Consider the following 26,038-nt stretch of genomic DNA (forward strand, 5'->3'; position numbering starts at 1 on the left):
TGCCAGCTGCATTACTTAAGTCTGAGTATACAGGGCTCGACTGTTGCACTTTGCTGGCCTAGTCTGCTCTCCTGATGTCCTGTTAAAAGGATGCCAACGAACGTATATCGTTGAAGGCCTTAATTTCTCTTTTTAGGTGGATCATTGGTCCTACTAGAGCCTTTAGCTTAATTACTGGCTTGGCAGCTATTTTTCTTTTCCGTTTGTCTCTATAAGGACACCACACAGCTATTATATTCTGAAAACTGTTTTGAAAATTGTTCAGCAGAAGTTATTGCACAGCATGAACATACCGTAGTTTACTGTTGGTCTGTTGAGCACTATATATTGCACCATTTAGAGATTTTATAGTATTACTTTATCATTTACCCCTTGCTTTCTGCTGCTTATATTTGGCTCTACTGCTGTATAACCCTGTCCTCTCAAACGGACTAGGGTCATTGATAGCATGCTGAACTGCTGAATGAATGTTTTCTTCTATTTAATGGAGCCTGTATTGCTTAACTTGTATTGTTCATAGCATAATGTCTGCTGCTTTCCATTGTTAATCCCCTAAACCTAATCTTCCTCTACATACTTGCTCCAGCCTCATCTAACTATAGTCTCTCTCTAGTACTGTGCTTTGTTACACCCTCCCTTCTTCTCTAAACATCCCTTACCTGCTACCTTTCCCCTCTACATCTGCAATATTAACTAACCCAGTATTGTCTCCCTTTCCTGTACAGTAATCCATCCCGGGTGCTCCCTCCCTGCTTTAAACGCAAAAGGAATTCCTCTGACCATCACCTGAAGACACACCCTGGATTGGCCAGCTTGCCTGGTACTTAGAAAAATACTACTGAGAAGACCCCCCCCCCCAACAAGATTGTGTAAATGTATGTTGCTTAACACTAATTAAATGTAGACTTGATGTACTATCTATAGTTAGTCTGCCCTCCCATGTGCGCATTCTAGCAGCCGACCGCAGATAGTTTGCCCTCTCCCCCTCCTGTTATCACTACCCTAGAATATATTTAAACCTAAGACTGGTCCAACTATCCCTGCTGTTTGCTTTCTCCTTCTTCCATTAGGTGGCAGCATCTACCAATATACATCCAAGATATTCTTTATAATCCAACAAGTTTTATTTTTTCACAAACTGTTGAGTTAATATCCTTAGACTGTAAATATCTTCTCCCCTCCCCTGCTAAATCACCCTCTGTAAAGGCAACCTTCATTTTCAAGCTGGAAATATTTAGCTCATACCTTCCAACTACAGCCTTTAAACTGCTCTTTGCTGATACTTTTTCTGCCATACTCTCCTAGTGTTTTTTCCTGCTCCGTTCGCCCTGCGGGCTCACTCTGCTCACCTACCCTGCCCCCATTTCCCACCCGCCCCAGTACTCCTAGCTTTATTCCCATCTTAATCCCACCTTCTCAGCCTAATTACCCAATATCAGCTCCACCCTCATTACTCCTCCCACCTATAGCCATCCTTCTTAAACTCAGTAATCTGTACTCCACCCAATAATTATAGTCCTCTCCTCTTTTCTTAAATCTCTAGAATACCTCCAACAGTTTTAAACCATTTCTTCTTTGTAGCCTTCTCTATTTTCCTAACCACTCATATCACTCTCTCTTTGCTCCAACATGCTCTCAAGTTATCACACCCTCCAGTCCCCCAGCCTCCTCTTTATGTTCCTACTTTCCTTATACTATGATACCTCATATTCCACCTATGCTTGTCCAGTACCACCTACAAAGACCACTACCATACAAACCTACCTTCTCCTTCACTCTTACTCCCATTTCCACTCTATTTCCTCTTCTCTCATTCAGCCCAAGCCTCTGCACCTATTTCACCCTGAACTCTTCTCCTCTAAAGTTAAGACACTGCCACCTGCTCCAGTCTACCAAAATTCATGCCTGACAGACCAATATGGCTAAAGGATATCTCCTTTAGCAACCTAGTCCAAGCTGGTGATATCCATCCTAACCCTGGTCCTGCATCCTTTATTAACAACACTCATCCCTTACTCTCCTCTTCCTATCTCAACACCCTAAAGATTTTTACAATTTAATGCACAGAGTATAAACAACAAAGTACACCAATTTCAAGCTTGGTTAAGCCATAATCAACCAGATATCTTAGCCATCTCCAAAACCTGGCTCAAGCCCTCTATCTCCAACTCTGAGATTCTGCCCCCAGGATTTCATTGTCTCAGAAATGATTAAATAAAAAAGGTGGAGGCACTGCCCTAGTCCACTCCAACCTTCTTACCTTAATTCCCCTCCAAATTCCAGAACACTGAACTAACTGCTGGAATTCTAAAATGAAATAAGCATAAAAATATCTGTATCATTGCCCTGTAGGTCTCACCTGGTAACAATATCTCTACACTCGAAAATATTCTCCTATGTGCCTCTACTGAAATTAACTATGAAACTTGTATCCTTGGTGATGTGAATATTGACTGGAATAAAATCAATTGCCCCTCTCCCTCCCTATCCATTAACCTCTATAACTTCAGTCAAATAATCCTCCTCATCACTCGACCTAACAAAATAAACCCTCCCAGATCCACTATAGATTGGATCCTAGTCTCAGATCCAAATAAAATAACCAATTCTGGCACAATTCTTGATACCTTTAGCGACAACCTCCCAGCCTGTATACATTGCTCAACTAGTGCCTCCCCACACCAGCATCAGTACATTCAAACTCGTAACCTCAGGAGCTTCAACCCAACTACTTTCTCAAATGCTTTCAAACAAATGAACTGGCAAATTCTAAACTTCATTCCTCTTGACAAGGCTATAGAATAATTCAACTGTCTTCCTTGATACTTTAAACTCACTAGCCCCACTAAGAAACAAAAGGATAAAAACTAAAACTGTTCCATGGCTATCCAAAGAGACAAAACAGATTATGCACCACAGAGACAAACTATGGAAGCTTTACCAAAACAATAAACTGGCCAATACCTTGCTTCAATATAAACAACTCCGCAACTGTGCAAAATGACTAATCACCAGACACGAAAAAATCCTACTATATCAAACTTCAGTCCAATAACAATAAAAAAACCCCCCAAAATTCTGGAACTCAAACTCACTCCTCAATCCAGGCTCCAAGAATAATCCCTGTCCTGACCCAAGTAAATCTGACCTTGAACTAGGCTCTGAATTTTAACTCATTTTTCATAGAAACTGTTACTACCCTCACCAAGACATTTCCCAATAATAACCCAACTGCTCTACACTCTCCCCCTTCTAACTCACCTCATCTGTTTGAACTCAAATCCATCTCCGCTAACTTTATAAAAAAAACTTTTGAACAAACTTAAACCTTGCTCTAATGCTCCTGACAATATTCCCTCTTCCTTCCTAAAATGTGCTGCTGATGGCATTGCTCTCCCAATCAGCATCATTATTAACCGATCCATAAAAGAATCATACGTCCCCAAATTCTGGCGGTCAGCTTATATTCTTTCTCTTCATAAAGGAGGCAAAAATACCAGCATCTCAAACTTTCGCCCCATTGCTTTGCTCTCACCAGTCTCCAAAATCCTAGAAAAATTCATCCACCTCCAACGTATGCCTTTCCTGACCCAAAACCAATCTTCTCACTCCTACCCAGCATGGCTTCCGCCCACGCCATAGCACAGTAACCGCTCTACTCTCTTTCCTAGAAACTGTCAATCAAGCCCGAGATTCAGGCCACTTAGCTTCTACTGTTTTACTCGATCTGTCTAAAGCCTTTGATACAGTTTCCCACAAGCACCTTCTCTGTCATCTCTCAAACCTTAATCTCTCACATAATGCTTTATCCTGGTTCTCCAGCTATCTATAGACAGATCACAGGCAGTCAAGTGGAAGATCTCCATCTCTTCCTTCATACCTACCCCAACTGGCGTACCACAGGGATGCATCCTTGGGCCAATGCTTTTTAACATCTTCATCAATAACTTTCACACTGCTATTCCTGATGCTAAAATTGTTCAATACGCAGACGATTCAACCTTAGTCTGATCTGCCTCAAACCTCTCTGAATTGCTGGCTAAAACCCAAACTGCCTTCTCAACAACTGAAAACTGGATGCGCCAAAACCACCTCCCTCTCAATGCAAATAAATCAAAGATTCTACTATTCCCTCCCACAAAGACCCTCTCCTATGATAAAAACAACTTCAAAGTCTGTAGTCAAACCATCTCACCTATAGAAGTGGTCCTCTCTGCCAAACTGCTTGGCATTACTGTAGATTAACACCTCAAGTTTGATATTCATATTCAACAAAATATTAAGAAAACCCACCAAAGCTAGGTATGCGGTATAGGAATAATCGCTTTCTCTCCAACTCTACCAGGCAAACTCTGGCCTTGACTTATCTTCTTCCTTCCTTATTATGGGCCCTCTCCTAACCAGCCTGTCCTCCTCTATCACCTCTAAACTAGAAAACTGCTACAACAAAATCTCTAAATTTGCCTCTAAATCTAAAAATACCACCCATCACTGCCTAACCCTACAATCCCTGAATTGGCTTGAACGCCCAAACTACCTAGACTATCGCCAACTCACTACTGCATATAGATTCATATTTCACCCAACAAAATGTCCCACTCTAACATCCTTCCCCCCTTATACACCCAACAAAGCCCTCGGATCTGAAAATCAGAACTTAATTACTGTCCATAAACCTAAACATTGTGCTGGACAACTTCTATCTTTCTCACTAGACAAAAAGTAGAATTGCCTTCCCTCCACACTAAGAACCATACCAAACTCGGAAAACTTCAAAACCCAACTATTCAAACACCTGTCCACTAAATGGAAATGTACCTGCCTTCACTCAACCTAATCAAAGGGGGTTCTCTCTCTAGTTCCCAAGCTCTACAGCTCTCATAGTTCTCTTCCTATGAGCCTGTCTAAGCGCTCAACAATTTCTATAGGTCCTCTCTAAGCTCTCAATTCCTACAGCTACCCTCACACAGCCCAACCTTGTAAATATTGTAAATAGAATTCAATTCATCTGTTGGTGTGTATGTAAAGCATATTTACATTTTCTTAAAAGGTTTGCATGTGAACTCTTTCCACACCTAACACATCTGTTTTCCTCAAATGAAACTGTATGATTCCTACCTTCAAGCTTAATGAATTTAACTATGCATGATATTGAATGCATTTATGAGTAACTATTCTACATAATATTATCTTTAATATTAACTATCAGTTGTATCTAAATTGTATAATGCATCTTTGATCTTTTCTCCCCGGGCCTCCTCTGAAAATGGGTCAGTTCGGCCCAGTGGACTTCCCCGGTAATCAAACTGCAAATAAATAAATCAGTATATACACAAATTACAAAAGACATGTTTTACAGTGGTATGCAGGACATCAACAGAGTGGAGAGAACAAGCAAAAAAATATTAATTTAAAAATAAAGGTAATTAATAGATTTGTGGTGTACAGCTGAAATTTGGAACATAGGTCGAATACATATAGTACACAGGGTACAGTACATACATTGTAGATTAGCCAGTGTTTGTGAGTAAGATTGAAAACTATTATCAAGTACTCTAGGTTTAGTATGTGTACCTTATCTGCTTTCACTAGCCAGTGGAGCAATCATGGCACTGCCAACTTTGCTTGAGATGTTGCCTGATGAGGTCTTTTTAAAGGAGGCTTTGGGCAATGTGTTTTGAATGCTAGTGGGGACAGAGTTCCATTTTTTAGCCACTAAACTACTATGTAGTGCATCTCCAAAGCTATTGTAGCTATTCGTGACGTCTAGTAGTAGTTTGCTTGATGATCTAAGAGGCCTTTTGGCTGAGTGATGATGTACTAGGTTTTTGAGGGCAGGAGACTTATTGGGGCGGTAATAGATTGAATGACAGAGGCAGAGCTGATTGTAGGTTAGGAGGTTGGGCAGTTCAAGCCAGTGGAGTTGTCCCAAAGCAGTACAGTGATGAGTTCTATATGAGCAATTTGCAGCAAAGCGGGCAGTTCTGTTATAGCAGGCTTCCATTTTGCTTAGTTCAGTTTTGATGAGATTAGTCAGAATGGGAGATGCATATAGAGTAGGATGGCTAGAAGTTGGGAGCGAGAAATGGCTGATCTTGTGTTGTTGGTAAGAAATGGTTTGATACGGTAGAGTGATCCCAGTTTGGCATGTACTTTATTGAGATGACTGTCAAATTTTAGGTGGGAGTCTCTGGTTATTCCCAATAGCTTAGCCTGTGCCACTGGAGCGATTGGAGTAGCATTTGTGGAGTAGATAGGGAATTGACGGTTATCAGTGTTTTTGTTAGAACTGGTTATAATCATAAGATGAGTTTTTCTTTGGATTGAGGATAATTTGGGCTTTGGTAAGGTAGTTTTCAACGTCAGAGAATGCTAGATGAGTTGTTTGCAGGAGGGTGGGAATGTTTTGTGCAGCACAGATTAAGGTAGTGTCATCTGCATACTGAATGATAGTTGCATGCTGTGTGGCGGTATGGATGTCATTTGTGAAGATTGTGAGTAGTAGTGGTCCTAAGATAGAACCCTGTGGGACTTCTATAGTTACGGGCAGCTGAGGAGAGCAAGAATTTTCCAATTTCACAGCTTGGTACCTGTCAGTTAAGTAGCTTTGGAACCAGGTAAGAGTGGAATTTGATAGGTGATATTGGTTTAGTTTGTTTAGCAGGATTTGGTGCGAGACTGTGTCAAATGCTTTGGACATATCCAAAAAAAAAAAAGAGTTGACACCTGCAGGCCTTCATTTTTGAGACAGTTTACTGTGTCTGTGAAGCAGAGGAGGGTTGTAGTGGTACTAATATGCAGGTCTGAAACCATGCTGAGTAGGTGACAGGATGTTGCTGTCTAGGAGATATTTTAGCATCTGGGTATGGATGCATTTTTCTAGGATTTTGGCCAGGGGAGAGAGTAAAGCAATGGGTCTGTAGTTAAGTTCAGTGGAGGTCCCGTCTTTATGTATGGGTGTAACAGGATAGTTTCCAGAGTTTGGGCACATAGTTTTCAACAATTGATCTGTTTGAGAGTGGAGATTGGGATAGCAATAGCATCTGCTGTGAGTTTCAGGAAATAGCTGGGGGGTAGGATGGCTGCTGTTGATGAGGTTTTTAGTTTGGAGAGCATGCTTTTGATTGAAGTGGTGGAAACTGTTTTGAGGGTAAAGCTTGTATTAGTGTTATTTGTGTTGGGGGGATAGTGAGGAAGGAACTGTCCTGTGATACTAAGGATAGAATTGAGTTCACAAAGTTGAAGTTGAATTGTGTTTCGATGGGAACTTTAGTGTCAGGGGTGGTTGGTTTGGGGGGAGCCTTTTGGGTGGGTTTTAGTAGCTGGTTTACATTTTTCCTAAATTTTTGAGGGTTGTGTTCGTGTTTAGTTTGTAATGTGCAGTAGGAGTTTTTGTCCAGCCTAATGCATGTTTTTGCAAGGTTGCACAGTTCTTGGTACTTAAGCTTTGTGTTTGTTTTTTGATAGTAAAGCCAGGCAGTCTCTCTGGACTTGAGGATTTGTTTGGTTTCTTTACTGAGACAGGGGTTTGTAGAGGTTCTAACCTTGATTTTGCACAGTGGAGCGACAGTATCTAGATGTTGTAGAAATGTTTTGTTGAAATGTGATATAGACTGGTCAAGTGGGAGGGTTTTTAGGGGGGGTCCAGTCACAGTTACACAGTAAAGTATTGAGGACCTTAGGAGAGAATTTTTTTGCGTTTCTAGTGGATGTATAGTTAGTGGTTTTGCACATGCTTGATGTTCTTCATGTTTTACTGTTGCAGTCATTACATTTGGGTTATCTGCTTGCAGTAGCCCTCAGTCGGCCTGATTAACAAAGTCTTGGGTCCTGCGTTGGTTGCTGTCCCTTTTTCCATGACGTCAGGTCGTCAGTGGTATAAAACATGCATCCGAAGCCATTACATCAGTCTTTCTTGCAGTGCGGTGCCCAAAGCAGAAGCGGTTCGCAAGTTGTTGGCTGAAATTTTCGTTTTCGAGTTTCAGAACCGAAGTCTTCAACTAAAACTAAGTACCCCATTGGGGAAACTTTTTTTTACTTTTTACCGATGTCAGTAAAAGTTAATAATTGCATTACTTGTGGAAAGCAAATACCCCTCAAAGATTTTCATTCGTACTGTATTCCTTGCCTAGGCCCTGACCACGACGTACCCTGCTGTCACTTTTGTGCTTTATTTAATTAGTGCACTATCCGTCATCTGTATATTTTCGCCTCTAAATATTTCGGTTCTCGGTTTAATTATCCAGAAATGTCGTCAGTTAGCCATTCAACTACCAGGGTTCTGAAAAAACACATGGATAAAGACAGTGACAGGCCACCGAGGTCCAAAGCTGCCGACGACGCTTCTCCTAAGCCAGTCACCAGTTCGGCGGTGCTCAGTGAGGCTCTTTCGCAGCCCCTGATACCTGCTACTTCCGATTCGCAGGACTCTACTGAGACCATTCAGAGTCCGGTATGCCACGAGATGCATCAACTATGGAACCTGCGGATGTCTCTACCTTGGATGGGTCCGGAGCCGCTGTGCAGGCACTGGCTTCTGCGGGTGTATTCAGGCATATGGACTTGCATATTAAACCAACTCCTCCTTCTTCATTTAGGCCTAAACCTCGAACCATGCCTAAGAAACCGACGCCCAGGCCGCATGCTCAGGCCTCTCTGCCTAAAAAACAAATGATAAGAATGGCTGAAGATCTTATAACTCTAATCAGAGGAAGCCAACCTCCCCCTTCTAAGAGACCTAGGACTGAAGTTGTTTATGAATCTTCTGACCAGGATTCTGATTTTTCTGATTCTTCTGATCTGGATTTGCCCTTCTCTACTTATGAGGATTCTTATGCAGAGGACTCTATTCCCTCTGCTTCCCCTCCAGAGGATTTTTCTTTTGGTGAAACCTTACATATACTCTAAGGGAGCATTTCCACTGGGAAAGCCAGGATTTTTCTGATTCAAAAAAGAGGCTTAGGGATTTCTTACTCCTGCCTCAGCATAAGCCTTTAGCTATACCTCCTGTACTAGACATTGTTGATGATACCTTTTCGGAATCTAGTTTGGCCCCTGATTCTTTGCCTCCTGCTCCCAGAAAACCTGACCAATAGTACACGATTCCTGATTCACACAAGTTCCTTTTGCGGATCCAGAGACTTTTTCACAGGGACCCAAGGGCATTAAGGCTTCTACTGCTAAAAATCCTACCCCTTCTGATAGAGACTCCAGGGCACTGGATTGATGGGGTAAGAAGGTTTACACTTCTGCAACCTTGGCCATGTGGGCTTTAAACTGCCAGTTAAAGTATCAACAACATGTTATTGGATTGCTTAAACAGAAAATGATGCTGATTCCTGACTGGGCTGAAAATAAAGAATTAAAGGATTTAATACATTCTGCTGAACCGGTTGGAAAACATACTTTGCAATGTGGATTTGATTCATTAGAGGCCTCTTGCAGGGCTGCTGTTACTGGGTCTGTGCTCAGAAGACATGCTTGGCTTAAGGAGCAATCCTTGCCTGATCATGTTAAAGCTAAACTGTTGGATGCTCCCTTAAATCAGGACCGCCTGTTTGGCAGCAAGGCTGAGGAAGTTCTTAAAAAGACGAAAGATAAAGCTAAATCTATGCAAACTGTTAAAGATTTCTTACAAGTTCAGCTTCTTAGATTTAGTAGGCACTGGCCCTCTAAGAATTGGTCCTTTCCAGCTCCTTCCAGGTCTTCTCAGGCCAAACCCAGACACAGCAGAAACCCCAGGTTTTAGTCCCAGGGGACACCCAAGACTAAGCAGTGGGGGGTTTCCGCACCCAAATCTGGGAGTAGTAAGATTCCCACTTATGAAAAACTATCTCAATGACTTGCTTTTAAAACTTCCAAGCACTTCCCAACTGAATGCTCCTTTAGGCGGAAAGTTTGGTCTGCAGGCCAAAAACTGGGAACTCATTACCCAGGACAAATGGGTTTTACATAGTGTCCCAACGATACAGATTTCACTTCCACATGTTACCAACACCAAGCGGATGGCCAGATCTACCCCCAAATCAGTGGGCAGAGGCTCAAAATCAAGTACTTTCTCTCTTAAGCATGGGGGCTATTCATTTGGTAGCAGAAGAGGAAAAAGGGACAAGGTTTCTATTTGAGACTTTTCCTAGTACCCAGAAAAGGCAATACATGGCGTCCTATCCTGGACCTTGCTACTCTGAGCATCTTTCTGGTGATTTCAAAATGCTGACTCTTCACCAGCTGCTTCCTATGCTAGGCAAAGATGCATGGTTGGCAACACTAGACTTTAAAAGAAGCATACCTGCTCATCCCTATCAGGGAGTCTTGCATAAGATACCTTCGCTTCAAAGCAGGCTACATGCACTATCAGTTCTCTGCACTGCCCTTTGGCTTATCTACTGTGCCCAGGGTATTCACAAAGTGCCTAGCTCCAGTCATTGCATTTTGCAAGCAAAATAATATTCAAATATGCCCATACCTGGACGATTTCCTAATTCAGGCAGAAAGCCAGAACATACTTTTGAATCATCTGGCCTTTGTTCAGTGGGTACTGACTTGTCTGGGGTACACCATAAACGAAAAGATGTCACACCTGGTACCCTGTCAAATTATATTCCTGGGAGCAAGCTTGAATACGTCTTCCCAGATGGCTTTCCTCACACCAGAGAAACGGATTCATTTGACAACATACTTCAAGTGGCCACAAAAACCTAGTTATCTGCAAGGCAAATACTGCAAGCCTTGGTGTTCATGGCCTCCTGCATTCTTCTAATTCCATATGCAAGACTGCATATGAGGAAACTACAATGGTATCTCAGAAGCCTATGGTGTCAACATTCACAGGATCTAGAAGCAATGATTCCTATCATACCTTGCCTATGCCTAGACTTCCTTTGGTGGGCAGAGGCCTGCCACCAAAACAGGGGATTACCATTCACACTACCCCCTGCCGCCCAAACTTTAACAGATGCATCAGACTATGCATGGGGGGCTCACCTGGCAGGGAAGTGCATTCAGGGCAAATGGAACCCAAGTCAAATGCACCTGCACATAAATCAAAAGGAAATGTTAGCTGTACAGAATGCTCTGACAGCCTTCATGGAACACACTCTTCCAGGACAACTAATGGTAAAGACTGATAACACCACTGTCATGTGGTACATAAACAAGCAGGGGGGTACACATTCTTAGCCCTCTGCAGACTAGCCATGGCATTGTGGAACACAGCCTTGAGCTACCAGGTGAATCTACAAGCTCAATTCCTGCCAGGAAAACTAGATACGCTGGCAGACGGACTAAGCAGAAACCTCATGGACCCACATGAGTGGAAATTGGAGCCAAGGATTTTCAACATGTTGACAAGCAAATGGGGGAGCCCAGATATAGACCTGTTTGCCTCCCCCCAGAACAATCAATTGGACAAATTTTGCACAAGGATTCCTCACAAGCTAGCTTTGGAAAGTGGATGCTCTATCCTTCAGCTGGAAAAACCTATCAGTTTATGCCTTTCCACCTCTGCCTCTACTCTCCAAGATACTACTAAAGATCAAACAGGACAAGCAAAGGACAGTTTTAATTGCACCATACTAGCCATGCCAACACTGGTGCCCCCTCTTGCGCAGTGTGTCACACTTGGCCCCATGGCACCTGCTTCAGACTCCTTCCCTCTTGTCTCAGCAGGAGAACCAGGTCCTGCACCCTCAGCTGCAAACCCTGAACCTAGCAGCCTGGCTAATTACCTAATTTCTCCTTTACTATCCCTCAGTAAATCAGTGATGGATATCATTTTAGAGACTAGGAGGCCTAGTGCTAGAAAATCGTATGCTGCAAAATGGAAAAGATTTTGTGCCCAGAACCAATATCAAGGGATGAGCGCAGCAGTGCCCAATTTACCTCAGTTTCTACAATACTTGACTGAGATACTTAATAAGGGCTTGACCTTTTCCTCCATCAAAATTCATGCCTCAGCCATTTCAGCTCATTATAGCACAAAACCTCCCCTCTTCTCTCACCCACTGCTCAAGGAGTTCCTCAGAGGGGCCAGAAATTTAAGGCCACCCAGGAGAGCTCCTATTCCAGCTTGGGACCTTAACTTTGTCTTGGAGAAACTCACTCTTCCTCCTTTCGAGCCAGCTGCTACTGCAGATTTAAAATTCCTTTCTTAGAAAACAGCTTTCCTTTTAGCAATCACTTCTGCAAGAAGGGTATCTGAATTACAGGCCCTCATGGCAGTGGAGCCTTTCATCATCTTTCATGCGGACAGGGTGTCCCTCAAAACCAATCTCTCCTTCGTGCCCAAGGTGGTATCCAGTGCAGCTCTTAATCAGTCCATTAATTTTTCTACCTTTCCTAACCCACAGAACAAAGGGGAATGGATTTTGCACTCCTTAGATGTGCACAGACAACTTAGATTCTGTTTGGACAGGACTAAACCTCAAAGGAAATCTGAACAACTGCTGGTGGCATTTGCTGCAGGGACAGAGGGGAAAGCTATTTCAAACCAAACCATTTCAAAATGGATAGGCCACTGCATTCATTTCTGCTATAAGCACCATGGAAAACCTATCCCACAGGGCATCAGACCCCTTTCAACCAGGGCTGCATCTACCTCTACAGCCTTTCTCAGGGGTGTCCCTACTAGGGGCATCCTAGAAGCTGCAACCTGGAGTTCTGTACATACTTTCACCAGGCATTATCATTTGCCAAATTTCTCTAAATCCAGAGCTGGTTTTGCCATTGCAGTTTTGCTGGGCCTTATAGTTGGTCCTAATTCTATTTAAATTCCTCCTTCCGACCTTAGCTTTGGGAATCTACCCAAATGTAATGACTGCAACAGTGAAACACGAAGGACATAGTACAGTTGTGTACACTTAACATAAATGTAGATGTTCAAGTGTATTCACTGTTGCAGTCCTGGTTACCCTCCCTCCAGCCCCCTTTCTTCTTTTGGCTATACCTCTACTCTCACTATGTTTAAAAAGCTTTTTGGTGTATTTGCTTTTTTGTTGGAGGTATATCCTTATATTTATAGATTTATTTGCTTCCCATTAGGGGGGCACCTGACATCTGGGGCAAGAAAAACTGATGTAATGGCGTTGGCTGCATGTTTTATACCCCTGACGTCATGGAAGAAGGGACAGCAACCGACGCAGGACCCAAGACTTCGTTAATCAGGCCGACTGATTAATACTGCAAGGAGATAACCCAAATGTAATGACTGCAACAGTGAATACACTCTAACATCTACTTAAGTGTACATAACTGTACTTTCTGCTATGTATAAAGTATATTATGTTGTGGTCACTTAAGGTGTTTGGGAGACTGCCTGCATGAGGGTACAATGTGGGGTTGTTAGTTAGGACCCAGTCAAGGATGGATTCCCTTTTAGATTTTTTATCACATCTAGTTGGAATTTGGACTAGCTGCTGGTAGCCATGGAGATTTATTAGATTACTTGGTGGTTCTGATATGCAGGTGAACCAATCTAGATTGAAATCCCCCAGAATAAGGGTTTCTTATGAGTATGTGGAAGAACACCAGGATAAGAAGTCTTCAAGGCTAGCAGGTGTATTACCAGGTGGAATATAGATCACAGTTGTGGCGATGACCTTTTTAGGGTGAAGTTGAAGTTGAGGATAAGTATGTCCCAATTTTTGGGGGAGGGATAGAAGTTTGGTAATTGACATACAGTTTAGTTGGACTTGTACAGTAAGGCAGTTCCACCCCCTTTAGGAAGTGGTCTGTCTTGTCTAATGATATTGTAGCCGGTAGGGAGAACTTCTGAGTTAGCTATGTTTTTATTTAGCCAGGTTTCTGTTAAAACAACTATGTTTGGGGAGTAGTGTGCTATTGTGGCCTGGAGTTCAGGTATTTTATTTTTGATACTTCTAATATTAATATTTAGCATTAAAAGATGGTTGGTTTTGCTGCTTTTGTTGATTTGCCTAGGGATGAAGATAGTGGGGGGGGGGGGGTTATGTTCTGACATTTGTGTTGGACAGGATGGATTTGTGCCTGGGTTGGGGTGGATATCCCCACTTATGGTGAACCTGGTGTTAAAATGGTGATACAGATGTCAGAGTTTGGCGATGAGTGTGAGAAAGTATTGTGTTTTTTTGGAGTAGGAATGAGAGCATATGTGTTTAGTTCTGAATTGATCTGTTATGTAGTTATTGAACACTTGTGGCAGATGATATAATGTGCGGTGTCTATATGAGAGTTCCTAATGTAGTGTTGTGCTACTAAGTTTAGGGATATTGCTAGAGTGATAACTTGTGGTGTTATAAAGAATTATGTGAAGACAGACCATATGCAGCCTTTATTTGGGGCTATCACAGCTCCATTTTGGATTTTGCAGAAATGTACTCTGTTAATAACCGAGTACATTTCTGCAGGTAGCACTAGTCCTGCACGGACTGTTGCAAGTTTCCTGGATTGCAAAATCCTCATTTGCATAGATTTCTCCTACAAATGGGGTGATTTGCATACCAGGGCTTAGTCCGTGCAAGATTAGTGCAGGAGCGCTCGTGCATGCCCCTGCAGTTTGTTCCTGGATCGCACGGCAGACATATTGCCTGCTTGAGCTCCTGCACCGATTTTGCACTCCGTGCAAGCTTTTGAGAATCTGGGGGAGAGTGACAGGATTTCCAATAGAGACTGGTATAAAAAGAATGTTTTTATTTTGTGAGGAGGAAGAAGGCAACAGAGCATGTTTTTTGAAATGTAAGAGTGGTGAAACATTGGAAGAAGTTGTGTGAAGAAAAATGTTTTGAGAATATTAATGACATAAGCAGTATAATTAAGAATATGATTGTGTGCAGATATAAGAGGAAGAAATATATAATAAGGGTAGATAAGAATTTTATGTAATATGGGTAATTTAGAAAGAAAGACTGAATGAAATTTTGTTTAATGGGAAATGGATTTTGGCAGATATTGTGAAAAATTAGACTGTAGTTGTGGATGACAGAGTGAGAGTCTATTATGGAAGAATAGCAATGAGGATATTGTAAGAAAAATGATAAATAGTAAAAAAAAAAAATTAGAGATGAGCATTTATGTGCCTTTAAATACTTATATTTTTTAAATATGTAAGTGAAGTTTATTATCTTAAGTAAAGGACCACAGTTTTTTTCTGTAGGCATTCTGTGATCTTTTACATATACCTAAGGTTATTCTAACTCAAGCAGATGGTACCTCAGTTCAATGTCTACAGCTCTGCTGTCCCTTGTAACAACATCCTTTTCTCATTCTATTCCATCTCATTCAAACCAACTTGCAAGCCTGTATCATTCAGGAACTACATCCTAAACCAGCTTCTTCTACCCAGGTCCCAAGAAGTTTTAGAATACCTAACTTACTGCTGTGTAACTAGTTCACCAAAAACACATGTAAGCTAGTGTTCCTTGATCTATGTTTTACCTGTTTCTTGATCTATGTTTTACCTGTTCCTTGATCTATCTGCCGTCAGTTAAGCATTTCTCGATAGCGTGCACACTTGCAGGGACCCTATCCCCCTCTGCTCCCTATCTGCATGGCCAGTGTCTTACCACTTGGTGGCAGCAGACATCCACTCCTCCCCTTATTTCCACTCACCCTTCCCAACCGTGTCATACCCCCTATAGATCCCTCCACCCATTCGATCCAACAGAAACAGGTAGGACCTCTCCCTAATACAACTGCTGTATCCAGTAACGTAGACACAGCTGCTTACAGGCTGTAATAGACCGCAAAGTCAAATCTACTTTATCACCTGGACTAGTAAACCGCAGGGTCTATTTAACTTAATTAAAAGCAACATTTCTTACTGAAACTACTACTCCATACCATTGACTAGCCTTTATCTCCAGTCAATATCAGCATTCACTGATAGTTTTGCTGACCTCTGCTGGTGCTGTAACCTGCTCCATTCTTCCTCCAGGCCCACTCCGCTCCCCTACCCTGCCCCAATTTCCACCTGCCCCCACAACATGCAAATTTATTTTAGACACTGCCCCACCCATTTCTCCCATCCACTAATTACAATTCACCACTCCCATCACACACACTTACCCTTCCAACTCTCCACCCATCATTACACTATGCCTCCATCCCCATGCAATCTCCTACACCTAATAACCATTCTGAACTCACTAATAACCATTCTTAACTCACTTAATTCTCATCATCTCACACAGCTACCTCGCCTCAACCACACATTCCCTGCACACTCCACAGCCACCATCCAACCTGCTTGCACACAACCTTTCATCTCCTTAACACACTAACTCTACCCCTTCAACCCAACCCTACTATTCATGCATACAATACTACCCATGCTACATACTCACTACACACCCCCGTTGCGCACACTCCACCAAATCTTTCTCATTCCTACACTCGTACAGCAAATTCACACTAAGCCATCTAGCACTTACCCTCCTGCAGACTTTTCTGTCACTGTCTGGTGACATTCACCCTAACCCTGGGCCCACTCCTCCAGCAACTTCCACAAACTCTCCACTCACACACACCCCTAAATCTGTTTGTCTTGCCACACTCAGTGCCCAAAGCCATAGAAATAAAATCCCTAACCTCCATGCCTGGCTTTACCATAACCATCGTGACGTAACGGCATCTCAGAGACCTGGCTTAAACCCTACATAAAGGACAATGAAATTCTTCTACCAGGCTACCAAATCGTTTGCAATGATAGACTTAAAAAAAAAAAAAAAAAAAAAAGGTGGAGGTGTAGCTTTTATCTACTCCTCCTCCTACACCATCACCCCATATACCAATCTTATCCCTAACTTTAACAATGCTAAAATTACTACTGCTCTACTAAAACTCAACAATCACAAATCCCTGTGTATAACCACCCTGTATATACCCCCTGGCAATAACATTCCAATTCTAGAAGGTATCCTCTCCTGGTTTTCCTCAAACATTAAAAATAAAACCTACATCCTAGGTGACACTAACATAAATTGGGCCTCAATAAATTCACAAGCCCCATCTCAATCAGTCAAGCTCTTCAATTTTAGCCCGCTAATAAACTCCCCTACCAGGCCAAACAAAGATGGGTCCTCTGGCACCATCATTGACTGGATCTTTGCATCCCATCCCAACCTCTTCTCAAGCTCAGAATCCTTCCAGACCCACTCAGTGATCACCTTCCTACCTTCGCTGACTGTCTTCCCTGCCCTCTCCAGCAGCAACACCATTACATACACACTTGCAATTTCTCCAATACATACATCATCCTACTTCACAAAGGAGGCAAAAACACAGACACCTCCAATTTCAGACCTATAGCTATCCTTTCCCCTCTTTCAAAAATCCTGGAGATGAGTATACATACTAAACTCATGTCATATCTAACTCATAACCTTCTTACCCATACTCAACATAGCTTCCGCCTTGGCCCACAGTACATGACTGCCCTCCTATCATTTCTCAAAACCATAAATCAAGCTCATGACTCTGGTAAACTTGTATCTTCCCTGTTCCTTGACCTATCCAAAGCTTTTAACACCATCTCCCACCCTCTACTCTTAACACAACTCACGTCTCTCAACCTCTCCACCTCCACCTTATACTGGATGTTATTTGTGTTTCACTGTTGCAGTCATTACATTTGGGGTACTCTGCTGGCAGGTTGCCCTCAGTCGGTCTGAATAACAAAGTATTGGGTCCTGCGTTGGTTGCAGTCTCCTCTTCCATGACATCAGGTCATCAGGGGTATAAAACATGCAGCCGAAGCCATTTTATTCAGTCTTTCTTGCCGCACGGTGCCCGAAGCAGAAGCAGTTTGCAAGTGCCGGTCGGCCGACTCCTGAAATTTTCGCATTTGAGTTTCAGAACCGAAGTCTTCAACTAAAGCTAAGTATCCCGTTGGGGAAACTTTTTCTTGCTCCTTACCGATGTCAGTAAAAGTTGATTGCATTACTTGTTGGAAACAAATACCTCATAAGGATTTTTATTTGTACTGTATTCCTTGCTTAGGCCCAGATCATAGCATGCCTTGCTGTCGGTTTTGTGCTAGATTTAACCAACACACTATTAAGCATCAATATATTTTTGCTTCATAATATTTTGGATCCAGATTTAATTACCCTGAAATGTCGTCGGTTTGCAATCCGACTACCGGAGTTCACAAAAAAAACGCAAAGAAAAAGACAGAGAGAGACCGCCAAGGTCCAAAACCGATGACGAAGCTTCTCCTAAGCCAGTCACCGGTTCGCCGGTACTCAGTGAGGCTCTTTCGCAGCCCCTGGTACCCGCTACTTTTGAGTCGCAGGTCTCTACCGAGACCCATGCGGAGTCAGGTATGCCATGAGATTCTCAGAGTATTGAACCCGTGGATGTCTCTCCCTTGAATGGGTCCGGAGCCACTGAGCAGGCACCGGCTGCTGAGGGTGTTTTCAGGCCTCAACAATTTTATATAAAACCGTTGCCAGCTTCAAAAACAAGATCAAAGACATCTTCTAAGTCTAAAAAACCGACGCATGAGCCACATGCTCAGGCCCCTATGCCTAAAAAAAACAGATGATCAAAATGGCTGAGGACTTAATTACCTTGATCAGGGGTCCCAACCCCCCCCTGCTAAGAGGCCTAGGCAAGACACTGATTATGAATCTTCAGATCAGGTTTCCATTTCTTCTGATTCCTCTTCTGATCAGGAATTTTCTATACAACCCTATGAGGATTCAGATGCAGAAGAATCCATTCCATCTGCATCTCCTCTTGAGGATTATTCTTTTGGAGAAACCTTGCATACTTTAAGGGAACATTTTCATTGGGAGAGTCAGGATTTCTCTGAATCAAAAAAGAGGTTTAGGGATTTCCTCCTCCTTCCTCCGCGTAGGCCTTTGGCTATACCTCCTGTATTAGACATTGTTGTTATGTTTTCGGAATCAAGCATGGCTCCTGATTCCCTACCTCCGGCTCCTAGTAAGCCAGACAGGTATTACAGGGTTCCTGACTCCCACAAATTTTTATTAAAAAATTCTGCTGCTGATCCTGAAACTATCTCACAGGGTCCCAAAGGTGTAAAGGCCTCTACAGCCAAAAATCCTACCCCCGCTGATAGAGATTCCAGGGTGCTGGATAGATGGGGAATGAAGGTTTATACGTCTGCAACCTTGGCAATTAGGGACTTAAACTGCCAGTTTCTAATGCTTAAATGTCAACAGCATGTTATGGGCTTATTGAAACAGAAAATGATGTTGATTTCTGATTGTGTGGAAAATAGAATTACAGGAATTATTGCATGCAGCAGAACAGGTTGGAAAGCATACTTTGCAATGTGGTTTTGATTCCTTGGCGGCCTCTTGCAGGGCCGCAGTTACTGGATCTGTGATTAGAAGGCATGCCTGGCTCAAGGAGCAAAATCTGCCTGATCATGTTACAGCTAAATTGTTGGATGCCCCTTTACAGAATGATACTCTGTTTGGTAATAAGGCAGAAGAAGTTTTAAAGAAAATGGAAGATAAAGCTAAATCTATGCATACTGTAAAAGATTTCTTACAAGTGCAGCCACCTAGATTCAGTAGGCACTGGCCTACTAAAAATTGGTCCTTTCCTGTGTCCAACAGAGCCTCTCAAGGCCAATCCATGTGCTCAAAAGGCTCTAGATACCAATCACAGGGTTCTTACAGGTCAGAGCAATGGGATGCCTCCACCTCCAAATCTGGAGGAAACCAAGCACAACCCTACAGTAAGCAATCTCAATGACTTCCCTCTGCCATCACCAAGCACTTGGCAGCCCCATTGGGGGGGAGGGGGGGGGAGTAGCACTTCATGCTCAAAATTGGCAGTTAATTACCCAGGACAAGTGGGTATTAAACATAGTATCCCAGGGGTACAAATTTCATTTCCATACTTTGCCAATTCCAAACGGTTGGCCAGATCTGCCACAAAATCAATGTGCAGAGGCTCAGAAACAAGTTATGTCCCTCAAGGATATGGGGGCTATTCAACCAGTACCAGAACAGGAAAAAGGATAAGGTTTTTATTCGACTGTTCCTGGTATCCAGAAAAGACCATGCCTGGCGTCCAATACTGGACTTATTGATTTTGAACGCATTCCTGGACATTCCAAAATTCAAAATGCTGACTTTACAACAGCTACTGCCTATGGGGGGCAGGAACGCTTGGTTAGTGACTCTAGACTTAAGAGGCATACCTGAATATATCCCAATAAGGGAATCGTGCAAAGATACTTCAAGGCAGGTTTTATGCATTACCAATTCTCTGCACTGCCCTTTGGCTTATCTGCTGCACCAAGGGTCTTTACAAAGTGCCTGGCACCAGTAACTGCATTTTGCAGACAAAGCAGCATACAAATTTATCCTTACCTGGACGACTGTCTCATTCAAGCAGAGAACAAGGACACTCTTCAACATCTGGCATTTGTAAAAAGGCTTCTAACATGCCTAGGGTACACGATAAACAAAAAGAAATCTCAACTGGTACCCTCTCAAAAAATTACATTCCTGGCTGTAAGCTTGAATACAACTGCCCAGATGGCTTACCTTACGCCAGACAAAGGCAACTGACTATATACTTCAAATAGATGGCAACCAAAACCCAGTTATCTGCAAGACAAATTCTGCAGGCTTTGGGGTTCATGGCATCATGCATTCTACTGAGTCCATATGCAAGACTGCATATGAGGAAACTTCAATGGTACCTAAAATGTTTATTGAGTCAACATTGTCACAGTCTGAAAACAATGATTCCCTCTCATTCCCTGCCTACAACAGGAGTTACTTTGGTGGGCAGAGACATGTCACCAAAACAAGGGACCGCCAGTCACTCTACCCCCTGCCTCCCAAACCCTAACTACAGATGCATCAGACTATGCTTTGGGGGCCCACCTGGTGGGGAGATGCATTCAGGGCATATGGAGCCCAAAACAAGTGCATCTGCATATCAACCAGAAAGAGATGCTAGCTGTTCAGAATGCCCTGACAGCCTTCAAGGACTTACTTCATCCAGGACAACTACTGATAAAGACGGACAACACCACGGTTATGTGGTACATAAACAAGCAGGGGGTACACATTCCTACCCCCTTTGCAGACTAGCCATGGCATTGTGGAACACAGCCTTGACTTAACAAGTACATCTTCAAGCTCAATTCCTGCCCAGAAAACAAAATACTCTGGCAGACGACCTAAGCAGAAATCTTATGGACCCATACGAATGGAAACTGGATCCACAAATCTTCAGCATGGTAACAGAAATGGAGGAGCCCAGACATAGATCTATTTGCCTCTCCCCAAAATTATCAACTGGACAAATTCTGCACAAGGACTTATCACAGACAAGCATGGAAAGTGGATGCCCTATCCTTCAGTTGGAAAAACAGCCTATGCCTTTCCCCCTCTGTCTCTTCTCTCCAAGGTCTTGCTAAAAGTCAGACAGGAAAAACCAAAAATGATACTAATTGCTCCAGACTGGCCTCACCAGCACTGTTACCCAATTCTAAGGAATATGTCTCAACTCCCTCCTTGGTACTTGCCTCAAATACCTCATCTACTGTCTCAGCAGAATAGTCAAATTCTGCACACTCCGCTCCAAACTCTGAACCTTGCAGCATGGCTGATCATGTAATTATTCAAACAACACCTCTCAGTAAATCTATGATGGATGTCATTTTGGAAGCCAGAAGGCCTTGTACTAAGAAATCTTATGCTGATAAATGGAAGAGATTCTGTGCTTGGAACCAAGCACCGGGAACGGACACAGCAAAACCAAATATCCCTCAGATTTTACAATACTTGACTGAGATGCTTGACAAGGGCCTATCTTTTTCTTCAATAAAAATCCATGCCTCTGCCATCTCAGCTCATTACAATACGGGGCTTCCCATCTTTTCTCATCCTCTGCTAAAACAGTATCTTAGAGGGGCCAAAAATTTAAGGCCTCCCAGAAGATCACCAACTCCTGCATGGGACCTCAATTTTGTGCTGGAAAAACTCACCCTGCCTCCTTTTGAACCAGCAGCTTACTGCGGATATAAAGTTTTTATCTCGGAAAACAGCTTTTCTTTTGGCAATCACTTCAGCAAGAAGGGTTTCAGAACTACAGGCTGTCATGGCTGTGGAGACTTTTATTACATTTTACCCGGAACAGGGTACCCCTCAGGACCAATCCTTCCTTTATGCCTAAGGTGGTATCCAGTGTGGCTCTTAACCAAACTATTCACCTGCCAACATTTTACCCAAATCTGCAGAACAAGGGGAAGCGGATTGCGCATTCATTGGACGTACACAGACAACTAAGATTCTACTTAAACAGTACCAAATCTCTAAGAAAGTCTGAGCTGGCATTTGCTTCAGGATCAGAGGGGAAGGCTATATCAAAGCAAACTATTTCTAAGAGGATAAGCCACTGCATTCGTTTCTGCTACCTGCATCATGGTAAAACTGTGCCCAAGGGAATCCGGTCACATTCCACCAGGGCTGCCTCTACCTCATCAGCCTTTCTCAGAGGAGTTCCAACCAAAGACATTCTAGAAACTGCTTCTTGGAGCTCTGTTCATACCTTCACAAAGCATTATCATTTCCCTCTCTTCTCTAAATCCAGGGCAGGCTTTGCCACTTCAGTTCTGCAGGGCCTTATAGCCACTCCTAATGCTATTTAGCTCCATTCTCCCATCCATAGTTTTGGGATTTTACCCAAATGTAATGACTACAACAGTGAAACACGAAGAACATAGTGCAGTTGTGTACACTTACCATAAATGTAAATGTTCGAGTGTATTCACTGTTGCAGTCCGGGTTACCCACCATCCCCCTTTTCTATAACCTCTCTTTCCTTCAGTATATTCCAAAGCCTTTGTGGTGTATTTGCTTTTAGATGAAGGTAAAGTTTATGTTGCTAAAAGTGCATTTACATATATTGCTGTTTATATATATATATATATATATATATATATATATATATATATATATATATATATATAATGTGTGTGTGTGTGTGTGTATATATATATATATATATATATATATATATATATATATATATATAATATGCTCCCCATTTGGGGGGCACCTGACATCTGGGGCAAGAAAAAACTGAATAAAATGGTGTCGACTGCATATTTTATACCCCTGATGACCTGACGTCATGGAAGAGGAGACAGCAACCGACGCAGGACCCAAGACTTTGTTGTTCAGGCCGAATGAGGGCAAGCTGCCAGCAGATTACCCCAAATGTAATGACTGCAACAGTGAATACTCGAACATCTACATTTATGGTAAGTGCACACAACTGTACTTTTTCAAACTACTTTTCTGAGTGTCATCAAGCCTTTCAGTGGAAATTTTCAACCTCCCCCTTTCTGGGCCCCCCCCACCAGGGTCCCACAAGGTTCAGTTCTAGGACCACTACTTTTCAATATATTTATTACCAACTTTCACAGTGCCAGCCCTGACGCATCTATAATCCAATATGCATATAACTCAACAATCATCTGCTCAGCTTACTCTCCCTGCAACCTACTTCTAAAAACTCAGTCAGCCTTCTCTAAGACAGAATCCTGGATGATAAAGAACCACCTTGCCCTAACCGCTAATAAAAGCAAACTGATTATCTTTTCCCCCTATAGAAACTCCCCAATTGACAAAAACTCTTTCTTGATACTTGGTAACAATAACATCGCAATTGAAATCGTATTTAATACCGAACTCCTTGGTGTCATCATTGACAAGCATCTAAAATTTGACACCCATATTCAATCCACCACCAAAAAACCCACTAAAAACTCAGACTCCTATACAGACACTACCAGTACCTTATCCCCCTCCACTACCTTATCCCCCTCCAACAGAAAAGCCCTAGCTTCCTCCTACCCTCTCTTATGTATGGTGCCCCCCTGCTAAACAGTCTCCATCTCTGCCTACAATCCAAACTTGAATCATGCCATAATAAAATGAGCAAATTTGCTACCAACTCAAAAAAACTCCTCCCACCACTGCCAGTTTCTGCACACCCTACAGTGGCTCGAACTGCCCCATTACTTGACCTTGCTTAAACTCCCCATTGCCAACAAGCTTATCCACAAACCTCCTAGCTGCCCCTCTCTCTACCACATTACCCCCCTACATTCGTAACTGCTCACTCAGATCAGAAAACCAAATCCTCCTACAAAGCTACAAACCCACACGACCACCTGGCCACCTCCTGCATTCCTGCTCCATTGCAAAACTATGGAACTCTCTCCCTTCCACTCTTTGCAGTACCCCTGACCACACCAATTTTAAATCCTCTTGCCCTCCTGTCTTACTAGAAAATGGATATGCCCATTCCATTCCCCAACATAACTTCCCCCTCTTAGCCATTCACTTCTCCACCTTCTGTGACAACTACTTCACATACCTACTATAGCACTCCATTATACCCTTACAGGACAGTCGCCTGTTGCACCCACTTTTTCTCTTACATGAACTTTGTCCTCACATGTTAAAAAAAAATTCACCTGTATTGTCATTTATCTCTATTAAATACTATGTTATCACATTCATTTTATTGTAATGTATGCTGTATTTCTCTGAAAATTTATTGTATGATATCACATTTATCTTATTGTATTGTATGCTTTTCTCTGAAAAGTGATTTCATAGTTTGATCGTCTGTAACTGTCATTGGAGCTTTTCTCCCCAGGTCTCCACTGAAAATGGGCTCTCTGTTGCCCAGTAGACTTCCCCGGTTATCAATCTGAAATAAATAAATAAAACTGTTTGCTTATAGTTAGTCTGGAGCTGAAAACTTTTCACATGTCCACATGCTTGCAAGACTTTTTTTTTTTCATTTTCTGAATACATCTGTTCTGCATTTAACATTCTGGAGTAGAAGACTATTGGACATAATTACTCTCCTCATTAGAAATGAAGCTGCTAGCTTCTGAACACTCTACTGCTTGTTTAGTAACATCAGTGTGTATTTGACTGCATACTTCTTGTGTGAGTTGGGGCTTTTGAACCTCCCCAGCTAAAATGCTAAGGTGTCTGTATAAAACACAAGTCACATCTTTCTTATGATTTTTGGTGATTTGGTGAATGCATAGTTCTTTGCTGAGTTTTTGTGGGATGCTATGCAATTTCTTTCAAGGCTGCCCTGCAGATCAAACCACCAGTCTATACAAATTTAAAGTTACTTCATAACAGTATTAGAGAGTGGTTGTATCAAGAGCAGCAACATATTGCTGCTAGCAATCTGGTAATGTTCACCTTGGCTGTAGATGAATTGTCATTGTTGAAGTGACACCTCAACCACATGTGCAAAAATGGGGGAAAAAGGGGTTGTGGATATATATATATATATATATATATATATATATATATATATATATATATATATGTAGATCCTATTCACATTGCCGAATGTACAGCTGTCCGAAACTGACTTTGCCGAGACCATATCTCTGAAATTACACTTGTCCAAAACAGTACTTTGCAATCACACTACAGTATGTATGAACAAATATACCCTTGTCACTGTAGTGCGATCTCCGAGTTAGTATATATAATTAGCAGGGGGTGTGCAGTGTGTAAGGGTGCTTCCCCCCTGCAAAAATTAGAGAAAAATTAGTGAATGTGTTAACTGTTTTCTGTTTTGGCAAAATGCCGTTTCAGACAAGTGTAATTTCGGAGATATGGTCTCGGCCGGCAAAGTCAGTTTCGGCAGTGCAAATGCGAAAATATATATGTATTATTTTTTTTTTTGCTTAAATCTTGACAGGCAACCACTTACGGTCATTCAGTGAATGGCTTATTTGGGAGAGAGGAGTTTGTTGCTGCTTTTGCTGACCAGCAACTGTGTGGAATAGAGAAGTACCAACATCCTGGAAGAAAGCAGTGGTAGTTGTAATACCTAAAGAGGGTAAAGATCAATCAGATCCAGTTTCATACAGGCCCATTTCAATACTAAACCATGATTACAAAGTGTTTGTCTATAATGGCTAAAAGAATGGCAAAAGTGATGCCAAAATTGATAGATATAGATCAGTGTGGTTTTGTGGAGGGGGAGGCAAACATTTGACAACAGTAGCAGAACATTGATG

At 42.3% G+C, this 26,038-nt stretch overlaps 1 protein-coding gene across 1 annotated transcript in view; it reads left to right on the forward strand.

Moving 5' to 3' along the window:
- The window catches only part of TBC1D8 (TBC1 domain family member 8), a gene marked incomplete in the record, with an annotated part of 2,215,010 nt that overhangs the window by 1,649,689 nt on the left and 539,283 nt on the right, over positions 1-26,038 (forward strand).

This window comes from Protopterus annectens, chromosome 5.part0, assembly GCF_019279795.1.
Source record: "Protopterus annectens isolate FY-2018-M chromosome 5.part0, PAN1.0, whole genome shotgun sequence".
Lineage (NCBI taxonomy): Eukaryota > Metazoa > Chordata > Ceratodontiformes > Protopteridae > Protopterus > Protopterus annectens.